Source organism: Tachypleus tridentatus, chromosome 11 (assembly GCF_004210375.1).
Source record: "Tachypleus tridentatus isolate NWPU-2018 chromosome 11, ASM421037v1, whole genome shotgun sequence".
NCBI classification, from domain to species: Eukaryota; Metazoa; Arthropoda; class Merostomata; order Xiphosura; family Limulidae; genus Tachypleus; species Tachypleus tridentatus.
Window position 1 is genome coordinate 23,136,692 of NC_134835.1, and position 19,008 is coordinate 23,155,699.

Here is a 19,008-nt window from a genome sequence, read left to right on the forward strand (position 1 = left end):
CTTACATTGTGTAGTAGACTTCTGTCGTGAAACAACACATAGCAAATAAGCGTCTTATTTACATCCTTAACACAGATTCAAAGCCCTGTTATTGTTTTTAATATCGATTCAATACCCCACTTGTTTTATTAATTGTGATACAACGCTCTACTCACGTATTTAGTATCGATTCAATACCTCACTTGTTTTATTAATTGTGACACAACGCTCTACTCACATATTTAGTATCGATTCAATACCGTACTTGTTTTATTAATTGTGACACAACGCTCTACTCACATATTTAATATCGATTCAATACCCCACTTGTTTTATTAATTGTGACACAACGCTCTACTCACATATTTAATATCGATTCAATACCCCACTTGTTTTATTAATTGTGATACAACGCTCTACTGACATATTTAATATCGATTCAATACCTCACTTGTTTTATTAATTGTGATACAACGCTCTACTCACATATTTAGTATCGATTCAATACCGTACTTGTTTTATTAATTGTGACACAACGCTCTACTCACATATTTAATATCGATTCAATACCCCACTTGTTTTATTAATTGTGACACAACGCTCTACTGACATATTTAATATCGATTCAATACCGTACTTGTTTTATTAATTGTGACACAACGCTCTACTCACATATTTAGTATCGATTCAATACCCCACTTGTTTTATTAATTGTGACACAACGCTCTACTCACATATTTAGTATCGATTCAATACCCCACTTGTTTTATTAACTGTAACACAACGCTCGACTCACATATTTAATATCGATCAATACAACTTGGTACAACGACACACTTCGATGTTTTTCATCTCGGTACAAAATATCATATCCTTACTCGAAACTAATTCTTGTTTTCAGCTCTGACTTATCATGAACTACAAATACTTCAATCATTAAATTAATTTTTAGTTAACGTTTTTAATCTCTATGTAACACAATTATTTATCACTTTCTATATCAGTATAATACCCTAACTTTAGTACTTGAGATATCCACTGTACAGTACTCTAACATTAGTACTTGAGATATCCACAGTACAGTACTCTAACATTAGTACTTGAGATATCCACAGTACAATATTCTAACATGAGTACTTGAGATATCCACAGCACAATATTCTAACATGAGTACTTGAGATATCCACAGCACAATACCCTAACATTAGTACTTGAGATATCCACTGTACAGTACTCTAACATTAGTACTTGAGATATCCACTGTACAGTACTCTAACATTAGTACTTGAGATATCCACAGTACAGTACTCTAACATTAGTACTTGAGATATCCACAGTACAATACTCCAACATTAGTACTTGAGATATCCACAGTACAATATTCTAACATTAGTACTTGAGATATCCACAGTACAATATTCTAACATTAGTACTTGAGATATCCACAGTACAATACCCTAACATTAGTACTTGAGATATCCACAGTACAATATTCTAACATTAGTACTTGAGATATCCACAGTACAATACCCTAACATTAGTACTTGAGATATCCACTGTACAGTACTCCAACATTAGTACTTGAGATATCCACAGTACAATACCCTAACATTAGTACTTGAGATATCCACAGTACAATACTCTAACATTAGTACTTGAGATATCCACTGTACAGCACTCTAACTTTAGTACTTGAGATATCCACAGTACAATACCCTAACATTAGTACTTGAGATATCCACTGTACAGTACTCTAACTTTAGTACTTGAGATATCCACAGTACAATACCCTAACATTAGTACTTGAGATATCCACTGTACAGTACTCTAACATTAGTACTTGAGATATCCACTGTACAGTACTCCAACATTAGTACTTGAGATATCCACAGTACAGTACTCTAACATTAGTACTTGAGATATCCACAGTACAGTACCCTAACATTAGTACTTGAGATATCCACAGTACAGTACTCTAACATTAGTACTTGAGATATCCACAGTACAGTACTCTAACATTAGTACTTGAGATATCCACTGTACAGTACTCTAACATTAGTACTTGAGATATCCACAGTACAGTACTCTAACATTAGTACTTGAGATATCCACTGTACAGTACTCTAACATTAGTACTTGAGATATCCACTGTACAGTTCTCTAATATTAGTACTTGAGATATCCACTGTACAGTTCTCTAACATTAGTACTTGAGATATCCACTGTACAGTACTCTAACATTAGTACTTGAGATATCCACAGTACAGTACTCTAACATTAGTACTTGAGATATCCACAGTACAGTACTCTAACATTAGTACTTGAGATATCCACTCTACAGTACTCTAACATTAGTACTTGAGATATCCACTCTACAGTACTCTAACATTAGTACTTGAGAACCATAGAGTACAATTTTGATCACTTATTTTAGTAATAACTCACCGTATTTTCAGTTCAAAAATACTCGTAAAATACAACTCATTCGATGATTAATCTCAATATAACAACTGTTTTTATTCTTAACCCTCGTAGAATACAATAATTACAGTCACTAATCTCAGTACATATTTTTATCAGTTCTTAACCCTCGTAGAATACAATAATTACAGTCACTAGTCTCAGTACATATTTTTATCAGTTCTTAACCCTCGTAGAATACAATAATTACAGTCACTAATCTCAGTATATATTTTTATCAGTTCTTAACCCTCGTAGAATACAATAATTACAGTCACTAATCTCAGTACATATTTTATCAGTTCTTAACCCTCGTAGAATACAATAATTACAGTCACTAATCTCAGTATATATTTTTATCAGTTCTTAACCCTCGTAAAATACAATAATTACAGTCACTAATCTCAGTACATATTTTATCAGTTCTTAACCCTCGTAGAATACAATAATTACAGTCACTAATCTCAGGACATATTTTTATCAGTTCTTAACCCTCGTAGAATACCGTGAAATCAGTCAGTGATCTCGGTACAACTGCCTGATTTACGTTATTAATCTCTGAGATTTTAACACTAATACAAATCCTTTTCTACCTCGGCTCTCAGTTTTTTGATCTCCAACGTCAACTCTTCACACTGCTGGGTGTACTGCCACTTGCATGTCTTTTCACTCTCAACAATTTGCACTAGATGTAGGTGTTTCTGTTCCAATTCTTCCTTCTGTAGCACTATTTTGCTGAAACTACGTGAAATGTATTTTCAAATGACAGTATACTGTTAAATACTTAATCTCTCTAACACACTGACAATCAAAACAGTAAACTTTAAATAAGTTATTTGTAAAGGTTTCGAATCTCAGTTGTACACTTTCAGCGTTTTTCAGTTTTCTATTACTGTTATATTTTTCTTGTTAGCTTTTGTCTCTCTCAAGACGAAGGGAGGGAAACCCGTGATTTGCTTCATGAAATCATGAAACGGTAATTCAAATTTCAGTTTAATAAACACCTGGTGTTTGTTGTTCAATATTTTAATAAACGCCTGGTGTTTGTTGTTCAATATTTCAATAAACTTATGGTGTTTATTGTTCTGTCTTTAATTTAATGGGAATATTGTGCTTATTGTATTCTGTCTTTGGTTTAACAGATGTTTAAGTAGATCCACTAATGTGTAAGGTATGTTACTGTTAAAGTAGATCCACTAATGTGTAAGGTACGTTACTGTTTAAGTAGATCCACTAATGTGTAAAATATGTTACTGTTTAAGTAGATCCACTAATGTATAAAGTACGTTACTGTTTAAGTAGATCCACTAATGTGTAAGGTTAGTCACTGTTTAAGTAGATCCACTAATGTGTAAGGTATGTTACTGTTTAAGTAGATCCACTAATGTGTAAAGTACGTTACTGTGTAAGTAGATCCACTAATGTGTAAGGTTAGTCACTGTTTAAGTAGATCCACTAATGTGTAAGGTATGTTACTGTGTAAGTAGATCCACTAATGTGTAAGGTATGTCACTGTGTAAATAAATCCACTAATGTGTAAGGTATGTTACTGTTTAAGTAGATCCACTACTGTGTAAAGTACGTTACTGTGTAAGTAGATCCACTACTGTGTAAAGTACGTTACTGTGTAAGTAGATCCACTAATGTGTAAGGTATGTCACTGTTTAAGTAGATCCACTAATGTATAAAGTACGTTACTGTGTAAGTAGATCCACTAATGTATAAAGTACGTTACTGTGTAAGTAGATCCACTAATGTGTAAAGTACGTTACTGTGTAAATAGATCCACTAATGTGTAAGGTATGTCACTGTGTAAGTAGATCCACTAATGTGTAAAGTACGTTACTGTGTAAGTAGATCCACTAATGTGTAAGGTATGTCACTGTTTAAGTAGATCCACTAATGTGTAAGGTATGTTACTATGTAAGTAGATCCACTAATGTGTAAGGTATGTTACTATGTAAGTAGATCCACTAATGTGTAAGGTATGTTACTATGTAAGTAGATCCACTAATGTGTAAGGTATGTTACTGTTTAAGTAGATCCACTAATGTGTAAAGTACGTTACTGTTTAAATAGATCCACTAATGTGTAAGGTATGTCACTGTTTAAGTAGATCCACTAATGTGTAAGGTATGTCACTGTTTAAGTAGATCCACTAATGTATAAAGTTTGTTATTGTTTAAGTAGATCCACTAATGTGTAAGGTACGTTACTGTTTAAGTAGATCCACTAATGTGTAAGGTACGTTACTGTTTAAGCAGATCCACTAATGTGTAAGGTACGTTACTGTTTAAGTATATCCACTAATGTGTAAGGTACGTTAATCTTTAAGTAGATCCACTAATGTGTAAGGTATGTTACTGTGTAAGTAGATCCACTAATGTGTAAGGTATGTTACTGTGTAAGTACATCCACTAATGTATAAAATACTTTATTCTTTAAGTAGATCCACTAATGTGTAAGGTATGTTACTGTGTAAGTACATCCACTAATGTATAAAATACTTTATTCTTTAAGTAGATCCACTAATGTGTAAGGTATGTTACTATGTAAGTAGATCCACTAATGTGTAAGGTATGTTACTATGTAAGTAGATCCACTAATGTGTAAGGTATGTTACTGTTTAAGTAGATCCACTAATGTGTAAAGTACGTTACTGTTTAAATAGATCCACTAATGTGTAAAGTATGTCACTGTTTAAGTAGATCCACTAATGTGTAAGGTATGTCACTGTTTAAGTAGATCCACTAATGTATAAAGTTTGTTATTGTGTAAGTAGATCCACTAATGTGTATAGTACGTTACTGTTTAAGTAGATCCACTAATGTGTAAGGTACGTTACTGTTTAAGTAGATCCACTAATGTGTAAGGTACGTTACTGTTTAAGTATATCCACTAATGTGTAAGGTACGTTACTGTTTAAGTAGATCCATTAATGTGTAAGGTATGTTACTGTGTAAGTAGATCCACTAATGTGTAAAGTACGTTACTGTTTAAGTAGATCCACTAATGTATAAAATACTTTATTCTTTAAGTAGATCCACTAATGTATAAAATACTTTATTCTTTAAGTAGATCCACTAATGTGTAAGGTATGTTACTATGTAAGTAGATCCACTAATGTGTAAGGTATGTTACTATGTAAGTAGATCCACTAATGTGTAAGGTATGTTACTGTTTAAGTAGATCCACTAATGTGTAAAGTACGTTACTGTTTAAATAGATCCACTAATGTGTAAAGTATGTCACTGTTTAACTAGATCCACTAATGTGTAAGGTATGTCACTGTTTAACTAGATCCACTAATGTGTAAGGTATATCACTGTTTAAGTAGATCCACTAATGTGTAAGGTATGTCACTGTTTAAGTAGATCCACTAATGTATAAAGTTTGTTATTGTGTAAGTAGATCCACTAATGTGTATAGTACGTTACTGTTTAAGTAGATCCACTAATGTGTAAGGTACGTTACTGTTTAAGTAGATCCACTAATGTGTAAGGTACGTTACTGTTTAAGTATATCCACTAATGTGTAAGGTACGTTACTGTTTAAGTAGATCCATTAATGTGTAAGGTATGTTACTGTGTAAGTAGATCCACTAATGTGTAAGGTATGTTACTGTGTAAGTACATCCACTAATGTATAAAATACGTTAATCTTTAAGTAGATCCACTAATGTGTAAGGTATGTTACTGTGTAAGTAGATCCACTAATGTGTAAGGTATGTTACTGTGTAAGTACATCCACTAATGTATAAAATACTTTATTCTTTAAGTAGATCCACTAATGTGCAAGGTATGTCACTGTGTAAGTACATCCACTAATGTATAAAATACGTTAATCTTTAAGTAGATCCACTAATGTGTAAGGTATGTTACTGTGTAAGTACATCCACTAATGTATAAAATACTTTATTCTTTAAGTAGATCCACTAATGTGTAAGGTATGTCACTGTTTAAGTAGATCCAATAATATATAAGTTATGTTACTGTGTAAATAGTATCATTAAAATATAAGGATTATTGTTCATAGTTTGTTTGTTGGTTTTATTTGTTTGTTTCTCTGAAATCGAAAGTTAATCTGTTTCCCTTAACTCTTTATCTGTACAGTTAATTATTAATTAATTAATATATCTAAACTATAGGAATAATTATTAAGTATTTTTAACTGATATCAAATACAAAGTGTCTTTAAATTAAATGAATAATATTACGTTCGTTAATTATTAATTACAAAACTTCTATAAAGCATTAACCACTTTAATTTCAACAGCATTTTAAAGTCGTTGGTTTTTTTTATTTGTCTTTCTTTTATTATTTTTTTCATCTCAAAAAGCTGTCACCAGGGGATTCCGTTATCAAAAGAATAAAGCTGGCGAGATACAGCTACTTGTTTTTAGGATATTCTAGCTTCCAGGTAGCTTGGAGACATAATCCCGTTTCTATTCTACTTAAGAGCATAATTTAGAAGGAGATTTTCAACAGCATGTCATCTTGAAGACCCGTCTTGAGTGTGGAAACTTCGTCTCTGAGAATCTATTACACTATTTCAGTCGGTATTACCTCTTGCTGCTATGGCAGTTAGCGAATGGGTTATTGATCTGTTACACGGGCACATTAGTACACATCGATGGCTCGTTACTACAGTTCTTACAGTAATTACATTTTGCTTTCTTTCCAGGTAAAAGAAAATATTAAGATTACGTAAAAGCGACAGTAATGTATAGCTAAGACTAGTCACGTGACAGTCCACATCTGAAGACACTGGCGTAAGTTGTTGTTGTTGTTTTCAGTTTTAAAACTTAAAAATACTGTTAGTGGTTAATTTGATAACATATTTAGATAAATCGAAACTGTTGAAAGCAAATCCATTATACCTGGCGTTCTCGACTGCATGAATCCAAGCGTTGCATTCGGACTCGGTTTCGGCTTTAAACTCGTATTTTCTAGAACCTTCTTTACGATAGCTGATGGTAAAACAGTACTAGAGGGAAAAAAAAACAACGAAATTATATGTGGGAAAAGATAAAAATGTATCTAAACAGCAGTGAAGTAGTTAAATGCGATTCAAATTTGTTATTTTGTTGCATAATTGTATTCCTCGAATTTCTCATCAAAATATCCGAGGGCTATCCGTTCTAACTGTTCCAAATTTTAAAGTGATGGACAAGAGGAAAGGCGGATAGTCAATATCACTCACCGCCAACTCCTGAACCGCCACTATGTTTCTATAACTACTACTATTTTACGAAAAGAAATACTTTTACGAATAACACCTCCATAACTCAAAGGACAAGCATGTTTGTTAAAGGAATTCGAACCTGCTACTAGCAGACTTTGAGTTGTATGATCTAACAATATTCAGACATGCATTAATAGTGGTCCGATGGAACTTTAAAAAACTAATACATGCGAAAAATAAATGAAAGGTACAGTTTACATAAATTAATTTTGTGGAAGGAAACAAATTGTATTTTGTCCCGCTGCTCCAACGGTGTACAGGCACGGGACGGGTACACTACATTCTACTGGCTTCTTATTTTACAGTACCTCTTATTATTAAAATAATATGTGAAAATAAAATTAGTTTTAATATGATAGTGGGGAGCGAGCGAGGGAGATGTTATGCCACATAACCTTTGTATCAGAGTCATTGTGCTTTTGACAAAAAAAGTTTGGAAGTCATTGCTGTAACCACCAGGCTATGCCAGGGCTTTACTTTAGCAGTGGATCCTACGAAGGAAAGTATATATCATAAAATTAGTTTTCAATCGTCTAATTTATCAACATCTTTGTTATGAGAGTGAGATACATCCACTACAAGTTAATCTATAGTTAATATATATTGTAATAGTAATTAGAATTCTACTAATGCTCACCCCGCTAAAGTGAGAAGAAAAAAACAAACAGGATTACAACATAAATCAAAGAGGTAAAACAACATTTAGGTAATATAAGTTCGATTTCCAGTTGTAGTCCTTTACATGTTAGTGTTAAAAAACTTGTAAAAATTGATTTCAACTGTTATTAATTCATGCATAAATAAATATAACTTCCATATGAATTTCAGGTTCATAGTCATAAAACAGTGTATCTTATTGTCTTTGTTCTTTTAATGGTCCTCAGTGTAAAATACATGTTTCCCTTTCGCAAGGTACAGATGTCACATTCTGTTTGAGTGACATCATAAAGCTGGATGACGAAGCTATTAATCATCTTCGATTGCTTCTTTCCACCTGTAGTGGTAACAACTCTTGTACTCTCTCATCACCTTTCCTTCTAGTAACTTAGTAACCAAACAACTTAACTTATAGTCCTCGTATCGACTCTCTTTCTAATAACTTAACTTATGGTCCTCGTATTGACTTTCTTTCTAATAACTTAGCAATCAAACAACTTAACTTATAGTCCTCGTATCGTCTCTCTTTCAAACAACTTAACTTATAGTCCTCGTATCGCCTCTCTTTCTAATAACTTAACTTTAGTCCTCGTATTGACTTTCTTTCTAATAACTTAGCAATCAAACAACTTAACTTATAGTCCTCGTATCGTCTCTCTTTCTAATAACTTAACTTTAGTCCTCGTATCGTCTCTCTTTCTAATAACCTAACTTATAGTCCTCGTATCGTCTCTCTTTCTGATTACTTAACTTTAGTCCTCGTATCGTCTCTCTTTCTAATAGCTTAACTTTAGTCCTCGTATCGTCTCTCTTTCTAATAACTTAACTTATAGTCCTCGTATCGTCTCTCTTTCTAATAACTTAATTTATAGTCCTCGTATCGTCTTTCTTTCTAATAACTTAACCTTAGTCCTCGTATAGTCTCTCTTTCTAATAACTTAACTTTAGTCCTCGTATCGTCTCTCTTTCTAGTAACTTAACTTTAGTCCTCGTATCGTCTCTCTTTCTAATAACTTAACTTATAGTCCTCGTATTGACTTTCTTTCTAATAACTTAACTTATAGTCCTCGTATCGTCTCTCTTTCTAATAGCATAACTTTAGTCCTCGTATCGTCTCTCTTTCTAATAACTTAACTTTAGTCCTCGTATCGTCTCTCTTTCTAATAACTTAACTTATAGTCCTCGTATTGACTTTCTTTCTAATAACTTAACTTATAGTCCTCGTATCGTCTTTCTTTCTAATAACTTAACCTTAGTCCTCGTATAGTCTCTCTTTCTAATAACTTAACTTTAGTCCTCGTATCGTCTCTCTTTCTAGTAACTTAACTTTAGTCCTCGTATCGTCTCTCTTTCTAATAACTTAACTTATAGTCCTCGTATTGACTTTCTTTCTAATAACTTAACTTATAGTCCTCGTATCGTCTCTCTTTCTAATAACTTAATTTATAGTCCTCGTATCGTCTTTCTTTCTAATAACTTAACCTTAGTCCTCGTATAGTCTCTCTTTCTAATAACTTAACTTTAGTCCTCGTATCGTCTCTCTTTCTAGTAACTTAACTTTAGTCCTCGTATCGTCTCTCTTTCTAATAACTTAACTTATAGTCCTCGTATTGACTTTCTTTCTAATAACTTAACTTATAGTCCTCGTATCATCTCTCTTTCTAATAACTTAACTTATAGTCCTCGTATCATCTCTCTTTCTAATAACTTATAGTCCTCGTATCGTCTTTCTTTCTAATAACTTAGCAATCAAACAACTTAACTTATAGTCCTCGTATTGACTCTCTTTCTAATAACTTAACTTATAGTCCTCGTATCATCTCTCTTTCTAATAACTTATAGTCCTCGTATCGTCTTTCTTTCTAATAACTTAACTTTAGTCCTCCTGCCCACAGTAAACAGAATAGCACAAGGACTGTTGTTTTCTCAAATTTTTACTTTTTCCGCTTAAACGGAGTAAAATATTGTTGATGTTCTCAGTTTCCATGGTAACCCAAGCAGGATGTACCTCAACTGCTCGGCATTCGTCTTGTATTACAGAGTAGCTGGTCTGTTAATGACGTCATACTTAGAAAAATCAATACATCTCCCAACTTTAATTTTATCGTAATTGAAAAGGAGACACCCATACCAGAGAACTGACCAAAGACATCGTAAAGTAGTGACATAAATACCACAGCATGAACTTTCCTTTGGTATTATAAAGGACATCCAACTCAATTATTATACACAGATTACTTACAAACAAATTGAACCATCATCCAAACCTAACGTGTCAGGGTCTAAACTTGTGCATTACAAATGTGCAAAACATGACCTTACATTCGTTTTATTCTGCATGTTATTAACACTTGAGGCCAACAATGAAACAATTAATAACAACAATGTTCGTCTTTACATTATATACATGAATAACAACAATATTATTTCATGGACTACTAACACCCTTAATAAGAACAATGTTCGTCTTTACATTATATACATGAATAACAACAATATTATTTCATGGACTACTAACCCCCTTAATAAGAACAATGTTCGTCTTTACATTATATACATGAATAACAACAATATTATTTCATGGACTACTAACCCCCTTGATAAGAACAATGATCGTCTTTACATTATATACATGAATAACAACAATATTATTTCATGGACTACTAACCCCCTTGATAAGAACAATGTTCGTCTTTACATTACATACATGAATAACAACAATATTATTTCATGGACTACTAACCCCCTTGATAAGAACAATGTTCGTCTTTACATTATATACATGAATAACAACAATATTATTTCATGGAATACTAACCCCCTTAATAAGAACAATGATCGTCTTTACATTATACACATGAATAATAACAATATTATTTCATGGACTACTAACCCCCTTAATAAGAACAATGATCGTCTTTACATTATATACATGAATAATAACAATATTATTTCATGGACTACTAACCCCTTAATAAGAACAATGTTCGTCTTTACATTATATACATGAATAATAACAATATTATTTCATGGACTACTAACCCCTTAATAAGAACAATGTTCGTCTTTACATTATATACATGAATAACAACAATATTATTTCATGGACTACTAACCCCTTAATAAGAACAATGTTCGTCTTTACATTATATACATGAATAACAACAATATTATTTCATGGACTACTAACCCCCTTGATAAGAACAATGTTCGTCTTTACATTATATACATGAATAACAACAATATTATTTCATGGAATACTAACCCCCTTAATAAGAACAATGATCGTCTTTACATTATACACATGAATAATAACAATATTATTTCATGGACTACTAACCCCCTTGATAAGAACAATGTTCGTTTTTACATTATATACATGAATAGCAACAATATTATTTCATGGACTACTAACCCCTTAATAAGAACAATGTTCGTCTTTACATTATATACATGAATAACAACAATATTATTTCATGGACTACTAACCCCCTTAATAAGAACAATGTTCGTCTTTACATTATATACATGAATAACAACAATATTATTTCATGGACTACTAACCCCCTTGATAAGAACAATGTTCGTCTTTACATTATATACATGAATAACAACAATATTATTTCATGGACTACTAACCCCCTTAATAAGAACAATGTTCGTTTTTACATTATATACATGAATAACAACAATATTATTTCATGGACTACTAACCCCCTTGATAAGAACAATGTTCGTTTTTACATTATATACATGAATAACAACAATATTATTTCATGGACTACTAACCCCCTTGATAAGAACAATGTTCGTTTTTACATTATATACATGAATAACAACAATATTATTTCATGGACTACTAACCCCCTTAATAAGAACAATGTTCGTCTTTACATTATATACATGAATAATAACAATATTATTTCATGGAATACTAACCCCCTTAATAAGAACAATGATCGTCTTTACATTATATACATGAATAATAACAATATTATTTCATGGACTACTAACCCCTTAATAAGAACAATGTTCGTCTTTACATTATATACATGAATAACAACAATATTATTTCATGGACTACTAACCCCCTTAATAAGAACAATGTTCGTCTTTACATTATATAGATGAATAAGTTTCTTAAAAAGGTAAGATACTTAAAAATCTTAGAATGATAATGTAACATAGGAACTAATGAGAAAGTTCTCAGATCATAACAGAGAGTAAAATGTAAGTTTAAAGACGTACAGGAAACAAACAATAGTAGCATGAACAGAACAAAGATCAACACGTGAGTTTAAGATGTATTGGAAACAAGCAGCAGTTGTAAATACAGAACAGAGAAAAACACGTTTTTCGGAAACAAACAGTAGTAGCAAGTACAGGACAGAGATGAATACTAAAAAGACTGGAACTGTGATGAATACTAAAAAGACTGGAACTGTGATGAATATTAAAAACACTGGAACTGTGATGAATATTAAAAATACTGGAACTGTGATGAATATTAAAAATACTGGAACTGTGATGAATACTAAAAATACTGGAACTGTGATGAATATTAAAAATACTGGAACTGAAATGAATACTAAAAACACTGGAAGTGAGATGAATACTAAAAAGACTGGAGCTGAGATGAATACTATTAAGACTGGAACTGAGATGAATATTAAAAATATTGGAACTGACATGAATACTAAAAAGACTGGAGCTGAGATGAATACTATTAAGACTGGAACTGAGATGAATATTAAAAAGACTGGAACTGACATGAATACTAAAAAGACTGGAACTGAAATGAATACTAAAAAGACTGGAACTGAAATGAATACTAAAAAGACTGGAACTGACATGAATACTATGCTGAATGAATGAGAATCAAGATATAACAAATTTAACTACAGATAGAACATAAACTGAACAAATAGAGAATTGTTTATATTTAGGACACATGAGCACTGAAGATGATAAGAGAGAAGTGGAAAATTATAAAAAAATCGAAACAGCCAGGAGTGTATTTTATATGTACTGTCATTAAAAAACATAGCACAAATGAGACCACTCACATGTTATTTGTGGTCAACACGACAATATGGTGCTGAAACGTGGACAACATCTGAAGTTGTTGCTGAAAAGACTGAAGAATTTGAAATGGGAATCTATAGAGCAGTATAAAAGTATTCTGAATAGGACATGAAACAATCGAACCTTTATCAGAAATGATGAAAACGAAAATAACACTGTTATCAATTATCATGTGAATAATCTGGGCATGTGATTAGAAAAAACTAGAACACAAAGACTGTTGCTACAAGGAAACATTAATGGGAACAGAGGATGTTTGTTTGTTTGTTTTGGAATTTCGCACAAAGCTACTCGAGGGCTATCTGTGCTAGCCGTCCCTAATTTAGCAGTGTAAGACTAGAGGGAAGGCAGCTAGTCATCACCACCCACCGCTAACTCTTGAACTACTCTTTTACCAACGAAAAGGGCGAGCATGTTTGGCGCGACACGGGCCCGAACCCGCGACCCTCGAATTACAAGTCGCGCGCCTTACGCGCTTGGCCATGCCGGGCCCAGGAAACAGAGGAAGTGACAGACAAATATTGAATGGGTAACATGAGAGATTGCGTAGAAACATCATGTTGTAACTGTGTTAGAATGTTGGAAAGAAAAGCACAATGGACTCCATGAAAGTCAACCTGGTGATGTAATGACTTTCAATCAGTTGTTATGGCAAGCTACATGGCGTTATGATAAATTTGTTTAACAAAAATGTAAGTAGTAACGTTACATTGTATTTATATGACAACCTTCTTAGAATCGTGGAACATTTTCCATACTAAATTAATATAATAAACCTTTTTTATGGCAGCATATAACATTTATTTAACAAAATACTTAGAAAGTTTCGTATTAAAGTTATACAAATGGTGGAGAAAATTATTTAAAATAAAATTGGAAATATAGGAATGTATGCACGAGAAAAGTGAGAAAACAAGATAGGAATGGGCGTGTGGTAATAAAACTTCATTTGTATAACCTCACAAGAGGTCGTGTCCAACATCTGGTTCACGTCTACTTCGTTTGTTCTTTTTATCCTGTATTCAATAAGCCAGCTAGACTGAAATAACCATACTTATCTTTGCTTATCATACAATGGAAAGAGATTTTTGTGGATTGAATTGTTAGAGATAATACATCTATTGTAAAGTTTGTTTATACAATACCAGAAGAATCAGATGTTCTTTGATGTAGAATATAGTTCCTCTGTAGTGTATGACACAAAACCTGAGTGATTCACCCTTACAGTCAGAGCTCAAATTATAAATGCTTATAACGCTTTGAACTTTAAAAACTGTTCACAGCGAAATGATACTCTTGAACTGAGGTTTACAGGCAGAAAAAAACTAGTTCCGTTAGTTAGAACTACTTCCAAACTCCCACGCGACGTATTAAATTATTCATAAATACAAACTTGATTTAATATGCAATAAATATTACAAAGTCCTTTAAAAAGAGCGTAGCTTGTTTCCTAGCCCAGACAGCGAAGTTTCTTTTAAAACTAAATACGTTAGCATATATTCACAGTTTCCAGATCTTGTCAAAAATACCCTATACAATTCACAGTTTCCAGTTCTTGTCAAAAATACCCTATACTATTCACAGTTTCCAGATCTTGTCACACACACCCTATACATTTCACAGTTTCCAGTTCTTGTCACACACACCCTATACTATTTACACTTTCCAGATCTTGTCACACACACCCTGTACTATTCACAGTTTCCAGATCTTGTCACACACACCCTATACTATTCACAGTTTCCAGATCTTGTCACACACACCCTATACTATTTACAGTTTCCAGATCTTGTCACACACACCCTATACTATTTACAGTTTCCAGATCTTGTCACACACACCCTATACTATTTACAGTTTCCAGATCTTGTCACACACACCCTATACTATTTACAGCTTCCATATCTTGGCACACACACCCTATACTATTTACAGTTTCCAGATCTTGGCACACACACCCTATACTATTTACAGTTTCCAGATCTTGGCACACACACCCTATACTATTTACAGTTTCCAGATCTTGGCACACACACCCTATACTATTTACAGTTTCCAGATCTTGTCACACACACCCTATACTATTCACAGTTTCCAGATCTTGTCACACACACCCTATACTATTCACAGTTTCCAGATCTTGTCACACACACCCTATACTATTCACAGTTTCCAGATCTTGTCACACACACCCTATACTATTTACAGTTTCCAGATCTTGGCACACACACCCTATACTATTTACAGTTTCCAGATCTTGGCACACACACCCTATACTATTTACAGTTTCCAGATCTTGGCACACACACATCCTATACTATTTACAGTTTCCAGATCTTGGCACACACACCCTATACTATTTACAGTTTCCAGATCTTGGCACACACACCCTATACTATTTACAGTTTCCAGATCTTGTCACACACACCCTATACTATTTACAGTTTCCAGATCTTGGCACACACACATCCTATAATATTTACAGTTTCCAGATCTTGTCACACACACCCTATACTATTCACAGTTTCCAGATCTTGTCACACACACCCTATACTATTCACAGTTTCCAGATCTTGTCACACACACCCTATACTATTCACAGTTTCCAGATCTTGTCACACACACCCTATACTATTCATAGTTTCCAGATCTTGTCACACACACCCTATACTATTTACAGTTTCCAGATCTTGTCACACACACCCTATACTATTCACAGTTTCCAGATCTTGTCACACACACCCTATACTATTCACAGTTTTCAGATCTTGTCACACACACCATATACTATTTACAGTTTCCAGATCTTGTCATACACACCCTATACTATTTACAGCTTCCATATCTTGGCACACACACCCTATACTATTTACAGTTTCCAGATCTTGGCACACACACCCTATACTATTTACAGTTTCCAGATCTTGGCACACACACCCTATACTATTTACAGTTTCCAGATCTTGTCACACACACCCTATACTATTTACAGTTTCCAGATCTTGGCACACACACATCCTATAATATTTACAGTTTCCAGATCTTGTCACACACACCCTATACTATTCACAGTTTCCAGATCTTGTCACACACACCCTATACTATTCACAGTTTCCAGATCTTGTCACACACACCCTATACTATTTACAGTTTCCAGATCTTGGCACACACACCCTATACTATTCACAGTTTCCAGATCTTGTCACACACACCCTATACTATTCACAGTTTCCAGATCTTGCCACACGTACCCTACACTATTCACAGTTTCCAGATCTGAATGTAAAAGTGAAAAAATTCAACCTAGCGTGGGTAAACGGCGGGAGGAACCATGACTACGTGTAATTTGAAATATCGATAGAATGCATTAAAACTCCCTCACAGAACAAAGTACCCTTCTCAGGAGATACGGCCGGATACGGGACAGCCTGTAACTAAACCTCCTCACGTGAAGAACACCAAAAACCCACGTGCTGAATTCGCCCCCACTACGTGTCCAAAGATAGGGGAAGTAAATCCCAGATTAGGGACTGTAACCCTATAAACCGTGATGAGGACTTACCGAACTCGTCGACTATATAGGGGCCCGGCCGACCCTATATCAGAGCAGGTCATTTTAAAAATTTGGAAAGTTGTTTAATAGATAAAAGGTATGGTTTGGAGTCTTTGGTTGCCAGGACGACGGCCAAACCCAAGGGAAATGGTAGCTTCCGGGCGATTCCCTGGCGACGAGGAAAAGGAGAACAGCTTAACGTCAGGAATATGGGTATTGACGGGTACTTATTCTGACACCAGTTAACATACACAGAGTGAAACCCGTGCAACTGACATTGCTACCACTGAAGGTTGTAACCGAACAACACAGGTGAACGGCGTAAGTTATATTATCTAACGAGGAGAGTGTCGCCCACACCACGACGGTGGATGGTACCTACTACTCCCACACCACGACGGTGGATGGTACCTACTACTCCCACACCACGACGGTAGATGGTACCTACTCGACTAGTGACAGTCGCGGAACCACACAGGTGGACGACTCAAGTTATACAATCTCGCCTGACGAGAAAAATAACAGCCATATCATTGTGATGGATGGCACTTATGAATTAAAAGAAGGAACAGACATTACCACAGAACGGGTAGTCACAACAGCGCTTGTTGACCTACTCGTAAGAAAAATGGCATGTGACTTGTGTCCACGTTGGTTAACGGCTTTTTTCCAAGTGAGCAACTCACCTGGAAAACAAACACAACTCGTTGGCACAAGCTCAATGTAAATTCTGTGGAAGAAATGATAGCAACCATCACGCTATCGCCTGTCATGTTCCAAAATGTCCCTATTGGCGAACTTTCATGTTCCAAAATGTCCCTATTGGCGAACTTTCATATTCCAAAATGTCCCTACTGGCGAACTTTCATGTTCCAAAATGTCCCTATTGGCGAACTGTCATGTTCCAAAATGTCCCTATTGGCGAACTTTCATATTCCCAAATGTTTCTACCGGCAAAGTTTCATGTTCCCAAATGTCCCTATTGGCGAACTTTCATGTTCTAAAATGTCCCTATTGGCGAACTTTCATGTTCCAAAATATCCCTACCGGTGTACTTTTATGTTTCCAGCAGATTCCTACAGCTTCGGCGGCGAGATGTGCGAAATACAATTTAAGAATAGGTCGGGCTTATCTCAACATAAGAGTCTCCGGCATCCTACCATCAGAAATGCCGAACGAATACTATCTCAAGGAGTCAGGGAGCCGCCGGAACGCCCTCGCCGGGTAATATGGCCCGAGGAAGAAATACGAATCCTCCAGGGTGCGGAAGTAGAATACTTGAGCCGTAAGAATATCAGTGTTCTCTGTGCGAGACACTTGCCTGGAAAGACTCCTAAGCAAGTCTCGGATAAGCGCGTACACCAGTAAGGTACAACCGCCTGTCCAGGTTGATTCAAATAATACCATGAGTCGTAGAGGTCCTGTTGGTGTCGTATAGTTTGAGGGACTGAATTGGAAAGGGGTACTTCTTCCTGAACAAAGTTCCAAATTATGTTCGTACCACAATCAACTGAGAGACCAGAAGGGACTCGATGAAGCAACATGGCAGGAGGTTGAAATAGTGACTAAACAATGGGTTGACGAGCTTTTCCATTTACAAGCGTCTTGGAACAATAAAATAACTTCCAAGCAGGCGATTAAAAGCCCAAAACCTGCTCGAAAAACCATACAAGAGGCGACTCCACTGAGTATAACGTTTTAAAAGGTTCCAGAAAATGTTCGATTTAGAACGTAAATACCTAGCTAAGGAGATATTGGATGGCCAAGATGCTGTCCGACGTCGTCTCAGTAAAGATCAGGTGAAAGATTACTACGATCAGGTCTATGGTGTTGCTGATGACAACGTCAATTTTGACGGATGCCTACTACCACCCAGGGCAAACAACACCAACATTCTGGAACCGATAACACCAGAGGAAGTGAGGGCGACACTTCAAGGTATGAAGAAAGGAGCTGCAAGTCCCGACAACATCATTGTTCTATTCCTACTCAAACGTCTCAAGTATGGTATAGATGTTTCCTTAACAAAT

General features: G+C 34.6%; 1 pseudogene across 1 annotated transcript in view; it reads right to left on the bottom strand.

The window, feature by feature from the left end:
* Nucleotides 1-19,008, bottom strand: part of LOC143231316 (ras-specific guanine nucleotide-releasing factor 2-like) — a 128,777-nt pseudogene that overhangs the window by 75,963 nt on the left and 33,806 nt on the right. The window contains exons 2-3 of the transcript XR_013016876.1: nt 7,319-7,425; nt 3,033-3,180 (exon numbers count right to left, since the gene is read on the bottom strand). The product of XR_013016876.1 is annotated as a ras-specific guanine nucleotide-releasing factor 2-like (transcript). The remainder of the gene's footprint in view (nt 1-3,032; nt 3,181-7,318; nt 7,426-19,008) is intronic.